General features: G+C 34.6%; 1 pseudogene; it reads right to left on the bottom strand.

Moving 5' to 3' along the window:
- Positions 1-523: 523 nt before the first annotated feature.
- Positions 524-16,756, bottom strand: part of LOC107620472 (coniferyl alcohol acyltransferase-like) — a 31,268-nt pseudogene continuing 15,035 nt past the window's right edge.

Below are 16,756 nucleotides of genomic sequence, written 5' to 3'. Positions count from 1 at the left end.
GCTACAATCAAATAGTAATACAAGTAAGGAGTGACTCTCTTTTCATTGGCGCAAATTCTCCATGAACCCTAGTAGTAGTAGTTAATAATCATCATCATCATCATCATCATCGTGGACAAGGACAACATAGTAGCATGCCAATATGCATTTTTTTTTTTTTTGGGGTCAAGATTCGAGAAAATTTGGAATATATCAAAAGCCAGTCTCATACATATACTTCAGAACAATTCATTTAATACAAAGAAAAATTATAAAATACAGAAAATCCTCGGCTAGCTGTAACAGCAGCAACCCAAAAAAATGCCTCAACTACCAAAACAGAAACAAAAATATGACACAAACCCCCCAAGCAGAGAAACTTGAACCTCGACCTCGAACATAAGTAAGGAAAGAATAATGCATTAAAATTCCGCAAGAGGTAGCAATTGAGCAAACATGTTCTGTAACACAAGACATATTTCATACATTCACTCTATAGAACATTAAAACAAAAAAATTTCTTTTGAGTGCTATATAAAACAGGTTATACAATAATAATATCTAATGAAAGTTTTTCCATTACTGATGCTACCTTCCGCATGATGTCAACAAAACGAAGTGCAAGGACATTCAGAACATCATTGATAAGATCGGGATGCTCTTGCAAATAGAAGTGAACAGCCTTGTAATACAACTCCACATTTGCAACTTTGACAATGACATCTTTGAACTGCAGGTGATCCCATGCTTCAGGCGAATGGTTCATGATGTTGGTTGCAGCATTATCGAACTCATCATATTGGATATACAAATAGGTCAGTTCCTTCCAATGCTCATTATTGAAGCAACCTCTATTTTGGTAATATTCACTAACTACTTCCAAGTCATCCACCTATAAAATTCACAAGAACAATCAACATATTAAGCATAGGAAATACAATAAACTCACTAACAGAACTTAAACGAATATCATTTTCCCATTACAATCTGAAAGCTCATTATTATGAACTTTCCAAACTGAGCCAGTTAAAATATTGACAGAAAACAACATACTACCTGAACAATAATGTTGAGTCCACATATTTGGGCCAAACGGCATCAACACATGCAAAGCAAACTTCTTTCCACGTTTTGGCACTGTTAATATAGTTATTTTTTGTGTTTATAAAATGTATTTCATGTTGGAAATTTCTTTTGGGTGAAGACCGAGGCTGATTTTTTTATATGAAAATTATTGTTGTATTATTTTCGGTTAGGAAGAAGTGCCGTGTTTTAATTTAGTATAGAGATAATCATAAATTATTTTTAAAAATTAAAAAAAATAAAATTCACAAATCAGATGATAGATTTTATGTAAGTTCACAAATTGAAAAATCAGTTTTATGTTATAAAAATTTAAAAAATTAAAGTTCACAAACTAAAGGATTAAATTTGTGTTAGTTCACAAATAGAAGGATTTGTTTTAAAAATTAAAAAAAAAAGTTGAATTTCAGATATTAGACCATCAGATTTGTTATCTCCATATAAAAAAACACACCAACTTTTATACATTGTTCAAAACCACTAATATACATCCAATATCAAAATTAAAAAACAGAAAAGTGAAGATTATAACTAAATTTAAAAAAAAACGTGCATTATACATGATATTTTTTTTTAAATATTTTTTTATTGTAAAACAAATAATGTTTATTCTTCGCCTAATTTCTCTTTGCACTATAGTATTACCCTTTTATGTTATAATAAATGTGTTATATTTTCTTGTGTTTTTAATATATTTTATATTTTTTTTATTATCGTACAAACCTTACTTGTTATTATTTAGGTGTGTTAGTCACATTTTCTCTGTGTATGTTTTTTATATTTTATATTTTTTTATCATTGTACAAACCTCACTTGTTATTATCTAGGTGTGTTAGCCACATTCTATGTATTTTTTTATATTTTATATTTTTTTAATTATTGTTAAGACCTCACTTATTTCTATCTAAATGTGTTAGTCACATTCTGTCTATGTATATATTTTATATTTGGAAAAGTCTAAGGGCAGCAACTTTGTTAAATTCTGGTCAGTATGTAACCAACAAAGAAAAGTAAACCATTGGATGAAATCTTACACCAATCTCATACCATTAAAACCATCTTGATGACTATTTGATGACTACAAATCACAAAAATTGCTGCCCCTAGTATTCCTCTTTATATTTTATATAATATTTTTATCATTGTACAAACCTCACTTGTTATTATCTAAGTGTATTAGCCATATTTTATTTGTAACAACCTTTTAGAATACATTAAAATTCACTACATAAATTTATAATGAGATATAATATTTGATTATAGTGTACACAAATAGAATCCAAAATCCAAATACAAGATATATGCATATATATATTCGCTAGAAATATAACATACTATTAAAAGTATTTATAAGAAAAATCTACAAATTATTCATATACAACTTGTAGAATACACACATTTAAAGGAGTTTGTTTGCTTTCTACGAGTGCCTACTGAATTGAATATGAAACCACATGCATGATATATAGATAAAGTAAGAATTTAAAATCCTTATTATATATAAATAGTATTTTTTTTATTAGTTCTAGCTAAAAATAACGTAGTTATCATCACAAATTCACAATCTTAAGAAATAATTCTTTTAATGCAATTGAAATATATATAATGATATGATGTTTCTATATTACTTTTCACTTTTCTTCATATGTTTGTCTCACATATATTAGATTTTTTTTGAAAATTTTCAATTCTTAATTTGTCTCATATATATATATATATATATATATATATATATATATATATATATATATATATGCTACCCTAACTAAGACATCTTGCCTTCTTAACTATTAGCAGTTAATCTTAATATAATTTGTTATAAGCAATTGATAGTAAATAGGTAGCATCATTGTAAAAGAATAATAACAAAAGAAGCTAAAGATTAAATGTCTTTTAGCGAATAATTTCATACCATTATATATAATCTTACACTATCAAAATACTAATAATAACTAATTAATAACTATAAATTATAAAATTTACTGATTTCTAACGCTCCTTAGAAAGTCAATCTTTTGATTCGAAAAATCCTTATCCCAAACACACCACAAAACATGGACTTCCACCGGTTTCACAATAAATTCAGGTCAATGCTAATATATTGGCGGAGTGCTTCCACCCAGCCAACTAGCCGTAAGAAGTGCTGTTCCGTTGCCGTCGCCTTTACGATTTCGTGAACCTCCTCGGCTACCACACTTAGCGGCTTCTCCACTAGCTCATTTATTGGTTTGCCACCAAATGGAATGGAAAGCATGTTTCCAAAGTAAGAACTCATCATTGCTTCCTTCTTGTCATTGCTCAACCTCCTACTTCCATCAAGGATTACACCCATCTTGGCAACTCTCACCCTTTTGTTGCAACCTATATATATTGTATTATTGGATCTCAAGTTGTGAATATATTACACAGGAATACTATAGGATTGCAGAATATATTATTTTTGGTTAATAGTTAATCAGTATTATTTAAAAATATAAGTTATATATTATTAGATTGTTAGAATAAAAGAAGTGAACTAATGATTAAAAATATTAATAAAAAATAATAAATTATAATGGTTCTTGAACTTTTTTTTATAATATATACAATTACAAAAATATATTAAAATTATCCACAATATATATATATATTATTTAACTCATTTCAATATATATTTTATATTTTAACATATATTTTATATTAATAACTGATTTTAATGTACATCTAACATTATTCATAAAAAAATATAAAATATGTTATCCGTTAATAAAAATATGATGACTTTAGTTAATAGGATATGAGTGTTTATATAAATTATTTTTATATTTTGTAAAAAAATTTAATTATATATTATTACGTTAACAAAAGAATTATTATTTAAATATTCATTTAAATGCTAAGAATTTGATTAGATATCAGTGTAAAATATTTTAAAATAACGGTTACAAATTTTGATATACACTAAGTCACTAATATTGTAAAATGTACGCAGTTATATGTGTATATATATTTTTTTTCTTTTTCTTTCTATCGAGGATATATAGTTAATTTGTTATTAGTTTGACAAAAATAAATTGTGGTAACAAAAATATAGTTTAATAAGAATAAAAAAGATATACAGTTAATTATCATGTAATTTCTTAACAAAGCCAAGCAACTTCATACATGTATCAAGTATAATTGTATTTTGTATATATAAGGTTATGACTTATGATACTAAATTTTGCATAATTTACCATAACCAGTTTCGGAGGAAATAGCGCCTGAAGCTACCAACTTCCACAAGAACGTTGATATGGACTCAAGTTTTGTGGGCTTAGCACTATTTGAGGTTGCAAGTGTCTGTATGTGATTGAGTTGTTCAACGGTGATGTAGTATAAAAGACAGATGACTGGGCCGACATCGGGCTTGGTATTTGGCTCGGGCTTGGATGAAGGGGGGAGATCCGTATGGGGAACATACATGGTACACGCGGTCAATTGAAGGGTTGATTGAAGGTGGGCGTTGTGGGCTGAGGCGGGAGGAACGAAAACAAGGTTGATGAGTTAAGATGGTGGGCTTTGTGGGCTGTGATAGTTGGGCCCATGATACCAAAAACATGTTTGCACTATAAGCATCTGCCATGCGATGGTCAAAACTACATGCTACTACTAATTTACCAAACTTTAATGAAGTTGCCTAGTTCAAAAACTTCTTTGGCAGAGGTAGACGCAATCATCAGAGACATTCTCCATCTGCTGAATGAGGCTCCAAATATGGGAGTTACCTGAACTCTAAGAAACGGAAACAACTTAGCTCACCAACTGGCAGCGATAGCAGTGAGAAATGGATTACAGAGGCAGTGGATAGTCAATCCACTTACTCAAATCAAGAATACAATTAGAACAGAAGCAGGGTTCGCAACACTTCAGCAGGAGCAAAATTTACAAAATCATACCAATTTGGTTCCATTTTCAACAAGCCATCAAAGACAACACAGAGAAGAGATTTTACCTGTGAGAGTGGGTGTTGAACCAGGGGAGAGTGAAGAAGCTGGAGTGGATGATCAGACTCGAGCATTTGGAATGCTTAGGTAAGAAACTGGGAACTACAACGAACCAATAGAGACAGGGAGAAGGGCCCTTGGTAGAAGTCGCTGGCAGCCTCAATGCAACTTGGGAGGTGCCACGGGAGGGGACGACAGGAGTCACCACAGGGCAGGAGTAAGAATTTTCTTAGAGAAATGGGCAGAACACCCTCGGGAGAACGGAACCACTTGCGCTTTGGAGTGAGAAAGCAACAAGCCAGGCGAAGCACAAATGGCCACCATTGAAGACAAGGAGCAGCCTTCTCAAAGCAGAGGAGACGCAGTTTTCACGACCTTAAGAAATTAGCACCTGCAGTATCCGACTGAAGTCACTGATGAGGATCCGGGAGCTCGTTTTCATCCACATGCAACAATAGGCTGAAAGCTTTGGAAGATCTCTGGTTGAAGGTGAAGAAGAAGAAGAGAGGATAGGGTCGGGTTGGGGGTGGGTCTCTGTGTGGGCAGTTCTTCGGGTCGGTTTGAGTTCTGATTGTGTGGGCCAGGTCATTTCTTTTGGCCTTAGGCCATGTCCAAAAAAAAAAATGAAGTTGCCTAGTTGCCTACACAAATTGATTTAAGTGCATCTTTAATTACAATAATCAAACCAAAATATAAGTAATTAAGTATTATCATTTTTTTTAAACCGGAGATTTTTCTGTAAAACTGTTTTAATAAAATAATAATTTTTAAGTAACCGAAATAGATTCAAAATTTAGAAGTTTTAATTTGAGAATATAAAGATAAAATTTGATTTCAATGAATCTTTCTAAGTTGAAAAATGTATCTTTTGCGAAAGATTTTTGTAAAAATGTGTACCGGTGCTTAAGTCGGCAGTACTGGCTCTGGTATGTCCGGTACCGTGTTTTAATAAATATAAGATTTTAAAAATTTAATTTATTGTTTTGAAAGGACAATATTAATTTAAAGTTGAAAAGCGGGTGCTAATTTTAAAGGTTTAGCCCAAAGTTGGGCCAAACGGGTTAAAAATGCTAACGAGTTGTACCGGGCCTAAGTTGGGCCCAATCCGAACATATATAAGTATGTAAATGAACCCAAATAAGCTCATAACACACTTGAAACCAAACTCTAGCAGTTGAAAAAGAAGAGTGAAGAGAAGAGAGAAAGCACTATTCATCATCCACTTCCAGTGGCCATAACTTGAGTTACGGTACTCCGATTCGCGTGCGTTAGCGGCTACGCGAAGCTCTCACCGAGTCCGTTAGTTCCATCTAGATTGTGTAGGTAAAAATTCGAAATTTTCTCTCTTTTTCTCTATCCTAAGAAATTCGAAATTCAAGGTTTGAGTTTTGAGTGGATTTTGTGTTTTGGTTATTTAGGTACTAACCATTAGTGAGGAATTGTTGGATTTCATCCTCAATTTCTGTGGATTAGGTGAGGTTTATCATAAACCCTTGTAATTTGGTATATTATGAATATTAGGTTTTGATTTTTGATATATATATATATATATATATATATGTTGTTAGTTTGAGCTTTGGTGCTTGTTGGAGTTGCTTCGGCTTTTTGGAAGCTTGTGGGATCTAAGTTTTGGTGTTTTGCACATATTGAGAATCGGCCAAGGTATGGTTTCGGTTTTCTCGATGTAATATGTAATATTTCTAGACACTTAGGCTAGTGGCCTTTAGGATAGGACTGAATGATGTGGGTGTATAATCAATTGTATGTGAATATTTTGATTGATGATGATGATGATGATGATGATGAGAGTTGAATGAGTTGTATGTGGAAAAGTATGATTTTGATGATAATATGATGAATGTTGGTGTAATTATGATTGATAATGATTATGACTTGGATGATGATGAATTGATGATAATGTGTCTATTTGGATGGAAGTTTAGAAATATGTAACGTTAATAATTGATGACAATGGTGAGTAGTAATATTGACGTTAATGAGGTTAATAGAAATTGAGAAATGGGAATTAGGTTAGATTTAGAATTGTTGAGTGAGTGAGAGGGATGTGTGACTAAGAAAATGGTTGAAGAAGTATTTGGTATGAATGTTGGATTATTTTGGTATGGTTAAAATGTGATTGAGTTGGTTTTGAATTGAGAGCTTTGGTAGAATTTGAGTATTTAACGTTTTTAGTAAAAATAGATTTTTGATAAAATTTGATAGATCACATCTTGAGCTATAGTTTTTGAAATTGAATGAATTTTATATCAAATTAATGATAATTCAAAGAGCTTTAAAACGGTATAGATTTTGTAGAAATCTAAATTTAGTAGAGAAAGATATGATTGTTGGAAGTTTGGGTAAAAAATATGAAGTCTGTCATGTTGCAGAAATTGTAAATTCTAGTTTGTGTGCGCACGCACACTGCTGTGTGCGCACTCTGATCAGTGGCTATACTTTGACTTGTGCGTACGCACACGCAGGGAAATGCCTATTGTTGGGAGCGCTAGCACACTCTGGTGCGCGCACACACCCTGCAAAATTTACAAGCTATGCGTACGCACACCCTCGTGTGCACGCACATGCTGGGAGGTGCAGTCTCTTCAGGGCGTTCGCACGTATCCGTGCGCGCATTTAAAATGAAAATTTTTACCTCTTGTACGTACGCACACTTCCATGCGTACGCACACTTCTCGAAAATCCTTCTGGGCGTGCGTACACACAACCCTATGCGTGTGCACACTGCCCTGTTTTTCAATGAAAACCTTATTTTTAACTGTTTTACCTTTCCAGCAAGCTTGCAAACTTCCACAGCACTTTTGAAAAAGCTTTTTACTAGTTTTTGGATCTTGGATCGAGGAAGAAATAATAAGTGAATACGAAGGGGTATTTTAGTTATGAGTTTAGAGCCGGTGACATAGGTTTGGAAGGTTTGTGTAATCTCTAGCTTGAATTGGCGAATGTTGAGTTGTGAAGTTTATGGTTGAAGAGATTTTTGAGAAACGAGAATGCTTATGATTAATTTGAAAAGTTGGAAACCGGTGATGGGATGGTTATGATGAGTTGAGAACTTGGAAAGGAATAATGAGGAAATTATTGGATTATATGGGAGTGTGCGGAGCCTATATCTCCGGCGTGGCAGTTTGTCTGCTGCATGAGTGTGCGGAGTCTATATCTCCGACGTGGCAGTTTCTCTGCTACAAGAGTGTGCCCAACACTATATATTTGAAATGAGTTATAATGAGATAGTTGTTGTTGTTTCCTTCCTTGCTGCATGAGTGTGCAGAGCCTATATCTCTGGCGTAGCAGACTCCCTACCGCATGAGTGTGCGGAGCCTATATCTCTGGTGTGGCAGAATTTTTCTGCTGCATGAGTGTGCAGAGCCTATATCTCCTGGCGTGGCAGGAAGGCTACATTCGGGAGGATGTGTCGGGTTGGCATTCATGGACCGACAAGTGATATCACGAGCCATTTAGGACTGGCATTCATCATGTGCATATCCTATATGTTTGTTTGCTTTGCCGACTTGTATTGTTTGCCTAATTGCATAAAATGTTTAATTGTTTCTTGCTTTACTTGCTATATATGATATTTACTTGTGCTCTACTTGTCTGTATTACTTGTGTTTTCTGTTGGGATTGGGGAGGTTTGGTAGGAGGTGGCGATGGGATCGTACGGAGGTTAGGTTGGCGAAGGCTGTGGGATATAGTGGTGTGATTAGTACTAGTTAGAAATCTCCTAATATTAAATGACCCTATTTATTATTTATGGTTTAAGTTCTTTATTTTGCTAAGCTTGGATATCTGTTTGGTATGAAGCTCTAGGATTGCCTCTGGTGTCCCGGGGTCTTACATCTTACATCACTAGGTACTGTTTGCATACTGAGAACCTCCGGTTCTCATTCCATATTTTGTTGTTATTTTTCAGATGCAGGTCGTAACCCACCTTGGTGAGCTACTTGGTGGTGACAGAGCGGAGAATCTTTATTCCATTTTGGAGTCTTTTGATTATTTTGATTAGTTCTCTCACTTTTGTATTTACATTTGCCTTAGAGGCTTACCTTGAGAGAGAGATATTGTATATGCTGTTTTTCCTTTCAAAACTCTATATTGTCCGTATATAACTAGCCGGTTAAACTCCGCGGGTTGCATCTAGAACTTTATGACTATTCTACTTATGTATCTATATTTTGTGCCTCGATTAGAGTAGTTTCGTGTGAACGTTTTACGCTTTTGAAACTCTATTTTTGAGCATTATTTCTTCATCGGGCTTCTAGAATTACTATTTCCTTCTATATATATTAATGTATAAGCCTTAAAATTGTTGTGACCTCTGATTAACCTTTGCTTTACGGCATGAGGTAAGCCTTACTAGGACCCAGTTGGCTTAGTTTTACCTTATGGAAGGTTGTCGTAAGTTTGGTTGAACTTAGAGATTCGTTAGAGGGACCAATGGAGAAGGAGGCTTTTGATGCATGTAGCCGAGTAATCTGGACTCTTAGTGACAAATAATCAGAGTGACGCAGTGAAAGGAGAGAGGGAGTATCGACACGGTAGAACACTTCGAGGAGGATATATCGAGTAATTTGAATTTTCGAGGGTAAAAATTTTATTAGGAGGGGAGAATGTAAGAACCGGAGTTTTTCACGTAAAATTATTTTAATAAAATAATAATTTTTAAGTGCCCGAAATAGATTCAAAATTTAGAAGTTTTAATTTGAGAATATAAAGGTGAAATTTGATTTCAATGAATTTTTCTAAGTTGGAAAATGTATCTTTTGCGAAAGTTTTTTTGTAAAAATGTGTGCCGGTGCTTAACTCAGAAGTACTGGCTCTAGTATGTCCGGTACCGTGTTTTAATAAATATAAGATTTTGAAAATTTAATTTATTATTTTGAAAGGACAATAATAATTTAAAGTTGAAAACCGGGCGCTAATTTTAAAGGTTTAGCCCAAAGTTGGACCAAACGGGTTAAAAATACTAACGGGTTGGACTGTGCCCAAGTTGGGCCAAAGCCCAACATATATAAGTGTGTAAATGAACCCAAATGAGCTCATAACACACTTGAAAGCAAACCCTAGCAGCTGAAAAAGAAGAGTGAAGAGAAGAGAGAAAGCACTATTTATCCTCCACTTCCGGTGGTCATAACTTGATCTACGGTACTCCGACTCGCGTTCCGTCAGCGGCTACGTGAAACTCTTACCGAGCCCGTTAGTTTCATCTAGCTTGTGTAGGTAAGAACTCAAAATTTCCTCTCTTTTCCTCTGTCCTAAGAAATTTGAAATTCAAGGCTTGAGTTTTGAGTGGATTTTTGTGTTTTGGTTGTTTAGGTACTAACCATTAGTGAGGAATTGTTGGGTTTCATCCCCAATTTCTGTGGATAAGGTGAGGTTTCTCATAAACCCTTGTAGTTTGGTATATTGTGAATATTAGGTTTTGATTTTTGATATATATATATATATATATATATATATATATATTATATTGTTAGTTTGAGCCTTGGTGTTTGTTGGAGTTGCTTTGGCTTTTTGGAAGCTTGTGGGATCTAAGTTTTGGTGTTTTACACATATTGGGAATCGGCTAAGGTGTGGTTTCAGTTTTCTCTATGTAATATGTAATATTTCTGAACACTTAGGCTAGTGGTCTTTAGGATAGGATTGAATGATGTGGGTGTATGATCAACTGTATGTGAATATTTTGATTGATGATGATGATGATGATGATGAGAGTTGAATGAGTTGTATGTGGAAAAGTATGATTTTGATGATAATATGATGAATGTTGGTGTAATTATGATTGATAATGATTATGAGTATGGATGATGATGAATTGATGATAATGTGTGTATTTGGAAGGAAGTTTGGAAATATGTGACGTTAATGATTGATGACAATGGTGAGTAGTAATATTGATGTTAATGATGTTAATAGAAATTGAGAAATGGGAATTAGTTTGGATTTAGAATTGTTGAGTGAGTGAGAGGGTTGTGTGACTGAGAAAATGGTTGAAGTGTTTGGTATGAATTTTAGATTATTTTGGTATGGTTAAAATGTGATTGAGTTGGTTTTGAATTGATAGCTTTGGTAAGCGCTAGCACACTCTGGTGTGCGCACACACCCTGCGAAATTTACAAGCTGTGCGTACGAACAACCTCGTGCGCACGCACACGCTGGGAGGTGCAGTCTGTTCAGGGTGTTCGCACGTATCTGTGTGCGCGTTTAAAATAAAAATTTTACCTCTTGTGCGTACGCACACTTCTATACATACGCACATTTCTCGAAAATCCTTTTGGGCGTGTGTACGCACAACCCTATGAGTGCGCACATTGTCCTGTTTTTTCAATAAAAACCTTGTTTTTAACTGTTTTACCTTCCCAGCAAGCTTATAAACTTCCGTAGCACTTTTTAAAAACCTTTTTACCCGTTTTAGGATCTTGGATCACGGAAGAAATAATAAGTGAATACGAAGGGGTATTTTAGTTATGAGTTTAGAGCCGGTGACATAGGTTTGGAAGGTTTGTGTAATCTCTAGCTTAAATTGGCGAACGTTGAGTTGTGAAGTTTATGATTGAAGAGATTTTTGAGAAATGGGAATGCTTATGATGAATTTGAAAAGTTGGAAACCGGTGATGGGATGGTTATGATGAGTTGAGAACTCAGAAAGGAATAATGAGGAAATTATTGGATTATATAGGAGTGTGTGGAGCCTATAGCTCTGGCATGGCAGTTTGTCTTCTGCATGAGTGTGCGGAGTCTATATCTCTGGCGTGGCAGTTTTTCTGCTGCATGAGTGTGCGGAGCCTATATCTCTAGCGTCGTAGTTTTTCTGCTGCAAGAGTGTGCCCAACACTATATATTTGAAATGAGTTATGATGAGATAGTTGTTGTTGTTTTCTCCCTTGCTGCATGAGTGTGCAGAGTCTATATCTCTGGCGTAGCAGACTCCCTGCTGCATGAGTGTGCAGAGCCTATATCTCTGGGCGTGGCAGGAAGGCTACATCCGGGAGGATGTGTCGGGTTGGCATTCATGGACAGACAAGTGATATCACGAGCCATTTAGGACAGACATTCATCATGTGTATATCCTATATGTTTATTTGCTTTGTCGACTTGTATTGTTTGCCTAATTGCATAACATGTTTAACTACTTCTTGCTTTACTTGCTATATATGATATTTACTTGTGCTCTACTTATCTGTATTACTTGTGTTTTCTGCTGGGATTGAGGAGGTTTGGTAGGATGTGGCGATGGGATCACATGTAGGTTAGGTTTGCGAAGGTTGTGGGATACAGCGGTGTGATTAGTGCTAGTTAGAAATCTCCTAATATTAAATGACCCTATTTATTATTTATGGTTTAAGTTCTTTATTTTGTTAAGTTTGGATATCTATTTGGTATGAAGCTCTAGAATTGCCTCTGGCGTCCCGAGGTCTTACATCTTACATCACTGGGTACTGTTACAGTACTGAGAACCTCCGGTTCTCATTCCATACTTTGTTGTTGTTTTTCAGATGCAAGTCGTAACCCACCTCGGTGAGTTACTTGATGGTGACAGAGCGGAGGATCCTTTTCCTTTTTGGAGTCTTTTGTTTATTTTGATTAGTTCTCTCACTTTTGTATTTATATTTGTCTTAGAGGCTTACCTTGAGAGAGATATATTGTATATGCCGTTTTACCTTTCAAAATTCTGTATTGTCTGTATATAACTAGTCGGCTTAAACTCCCACTACAAAAAATTCTGGTAAAAACGGCAGTTTTTCTTTGTATTTACGACGGTTTGAACCGTCATTATTACCAATAATGGCGGTTTCGTAAAGCGACATAATTTTGGGTGCCATTCTGGTTATTACGGCGGTTTTCTGAAAATTGCCATAATTTCCTGGGTTAAAACGGTGGTTTTTGAATAGGTTAAAATGGCGATTTTTGGATAGTTTAAAATGGCGGTTTGAACCGCCATTATTACCTTGATAGAGTAGCGTTTTGGTTGGTTAAAACGGCGGTTCAAATCGCCGTTATTTACAGGGTTAAAATGGTGGGTTTTGGATAGGTTAAAACGGCGGTTTGAACCACCATTATTACCCTGACAGAGTGGCGTTTTAGTTGGTTAAAATGGTATTTTTGAACTGCCATTTTTACCCTGACAATAGCATTTTGGTTGGTTAAAATGGCATTTTTGAACCGTCGTTTTACCCTGACAGTGACATTTCTTATCGTTTAAAAAAACAATTTTTACCGTCATTTTTATCGCGTTAAATAAATGTGATTAAAATTTCACAATAGCAAAAAATCATAATCCATAAATGAAATATTATATAGCTCATAAACAAAAGATTAATATAATATATAATTTTTTATTATTGAAAATCAAAAGTAATAACTCCTATACAAAACCTTGTCTTACTAAACTTACCAAAATACAAGCATTGCAATAAACACTAATCAGTCAAATCTACCATCTAATTCCCTAAACTATCTTAATATCTAATAATGTATTTAAACGGAATATGAATATGTATTTAAACTCTTGCTGCTGCAGCCCTTCTATATCAGTTCTGTACTTCATATGCAAATGTGCAATCATCTGTTCTTGCATGAGAACAGGCAATTTATTCCGTTTGGCAAAACTTGTCACAGCTTGAATTGTGTCTCTTTGAAATGCACAACATGTAGCCAAGAAAACCAAACATCAGAAGTACAATCTGAACCTCTTAGGAAGATAATGATCTAGAATCACAATAACCAATAAACCTGGAATCTGCATTAAAAATAAATAACTAAATAAATAACCAAAGTTGAAGAAATGTATATATAGAAGTTACCTTTCAATATAAATAATCATATTATCACATGATATAAAACGGCTGCACACTCGTTTTTTACCATGGTATTACACATAGACTGGAGTAATTTTTTACCATGGTCCCATTTGGATTTAGCTTCCACATCTGTTGGAACACTGGATAGATCAGCTTTCAATAGAATCTATATATATCAATCAACAAATACAAATTGGGCCAATGTAGGCTTCTATACTTATTTCTAGAGATTAAGGACCACATGCAAATCTTGTATGTGAAATATGGAGTAAAGCATACCTGATTTGCATCCCATCTGCAAGGAGTAAATGTACCCCTCTTGAACTTAGAAATAAGCTTATGTTTTGGGGAAGCATCCAAGCAGAATTTCATTTCGTTGGTTGCAACCAAATGATGTTTACCCCGATAGTCCTCTTGATGCGTACTCTCGCCATCAATGTATCTCTGCAGCAATACCTGAAATTGCTGGAATTGCTGTGCTGTGCTGGCAGGACAACCGCTATCAGCCTCGTGGCGCCAGCCATGGCAGGTCAAAGATTGCAAGCCATCTTCCAGGAAGAACTGATAACGAGATAAAGAATTTCTGGAACACTCACATAAGGAAGAAGCTTCTGCAGATGGGTATTGATCCAGACACACACAAGCCAAGGACTGATTTCAATCACCTCATCAATCTCACACACTTGCTTGCAGCAGCCATGTCCTTCAATTCGGGTATTGATGCAATACGATCTGAAATTGATCTTGGAGAGGCTTCCATGGATCCTAAATACTCTGAAGATGGATTAGGCAACTATGTTAATGAATTAAACTCTAAATTTAATAATTATGGATGATGTATTGTTACCTGTTTCCTCAAGTTTCTGTGCACTAATTCTGTCTAAGATGGACATTTCTTCATGATATTTTTGGAACAAAGTATATGATTCCCACTTGGGACAACTTCTTCTAGATGATGAAGACAATGCTTCTTCTGTCTCAGAATCCTTGAAATGAATGGAGCTCCTCCATTCAGAGGAGACCCTAGGTGTAGAACTAGAACCATCAATGCATGAATCACCATCATCATCATCATGATGCTTATCTTGAATAGTCAGCTTCTTATCTTGGAACTGATGGGTTGGATCAAAAATAAAGAACCTATCATCCCTGGTGAGCTTTGCCTCCTGCACCTTCTTATTCTTTATTGTTCTTCCAACACAAACACGTTCATCTGCTGAAAGTAACATTGTAGCATCAGAGATGAAGCACAAATGTGAGATTGTGAGTGTGGAATGATGTGTGAAATTAAGATATACCTTGGGAGGTTTTGTTACATTTATGTGTTCATGATGATAGTAGAGGTTGGTCTGCTTGCAAATGAGACAGAGTTTGAAACAGAATCAGCATTTATAGAAATGAAAAGGACTTTACCTAAGCATTGATTTATAACCTTATATATGCTTCTCACATTGAAGATTAGATTTATAGAGACATATATAATAATGTGACATATATACCTCGAAGCGTGAGGGGTCGAATTTGTGTGGTTGAGGGAAGAAATCAGCAGAATGGTGAATGCTTCTGAAGAGTGGAAGGACCTTCCAGCCTTTGGGAATGTAGTAATCTTGAAGCTCCACATCTTCCACTACTTCTCTGAATGTGAATGATAGTATGCTTGCACTTCTCAACGTTTCTCGTAAAGAGCAGTTGCAGTGGTGTCATGTGCAGTGGCAGATAACACCAATGAGATTATAAGAAACCTGAGAATCAGAGAGTTGGTATTTTCCTTTTGCTTCCAGCAATTCTCCCAATAACCCTCCACCAAGCTCTCCACTTTCTTTTCTTCTTTTTATTAACCTCCCTATACTCTCATCCAGAAGCTTCCTGGCCTTCATTCATATTAATCACCAAGTAAAGATCCTGCTATCGCAAGCAGTGTAAAAACAAATAAATTTAGGCAACTTTTACAAATAAAGTGAAGGAATCCATAGCATTTCTATAAAGAGAATACTCAAATAAATTTAGGCAACTTTTTCTAGGTTCTTGAGATTATTGTACTTCGAAAATTTTTAAATTCTTTTAGCTCAAATTCTCAATGCTCACATCTTAAATTGCTATGAACATAAAAAATTGAGTTCACAATAATGATAACAAGATCAATGTTATTTTTTTTATTCGATATATATAGTAACAATAGTATATAACAGTAATTGGAAACATTGAAAGGGGACTAAAAAAGTAGACCTAGTAACATTTGGCATCAAATATTCAGGAGTTTTTCTTTCCATTAGAATGAAATTTTATGGCAAGCGAAAATGACTTGCGGCAATATCTAGAGGAAACAATTTTCACTTCAAAATATATTGATCAAATTTCACATATAAGACACTTGTAATTATAAAAGGTTATTCAACATATGACATATCCCCCTTAGAGGTAATGAACAAATAAGAAACAAGTTCAAAAAAGTCTGAAGTACTCACCTCATAGTCATTCATCGACGAAGCATTAGATTCTGGAAAAATACCATTTGCCGCCTGCTTTAGCTTTACTGCCAAAAATTTGTTCTCACTTGCTAAGGAAGAAAGCTGCAGATAAAATGCAAATATTTCATATTTAAACAAGCAAGGAACTGTATCTTAAGAACTTAATATATTTAGTTTGCCTTTAACTAAGCTTGAATTTAATACCAAACTATCTTCTTTGCTGATCCAAAAAAAAATTCAAGCAGATTTGGTATAGTCTTCTGCTATTCTTTTTTACTTCTTCAATTAAAAAACTTGAATGTTTTAACAAATAAATATTCTATCAACTCAAACATCCCTTGGGCCAAGTACATTGCTACTAAATTTTGTTCCTCTAAATTTTTATTTAATAAAATTTAATGGAACAACTCCATGGACCAAATAAGTTCTTTTTTGTTTAATTTTT

This window comes from Arachis ipaensis, chromosome B10 (assembly GCF_059453495.1).
Source record: "Arachis ipaensis isolate K30076 ecotype BB chromosome B10, ASM5945349v1, whole genome shotgun sequence".
Lineage (NCBI taxonomy): Eukaryota > Viridiplantae > Streptophyta > Magnoliopsida > Fabales > Fabaceae > Arachis > Arachis ipaensis.
Note: the sequence above shows the minus strand (reverse complement) of the source record. Positions and strands in the feature narration are given on the sequence as shown.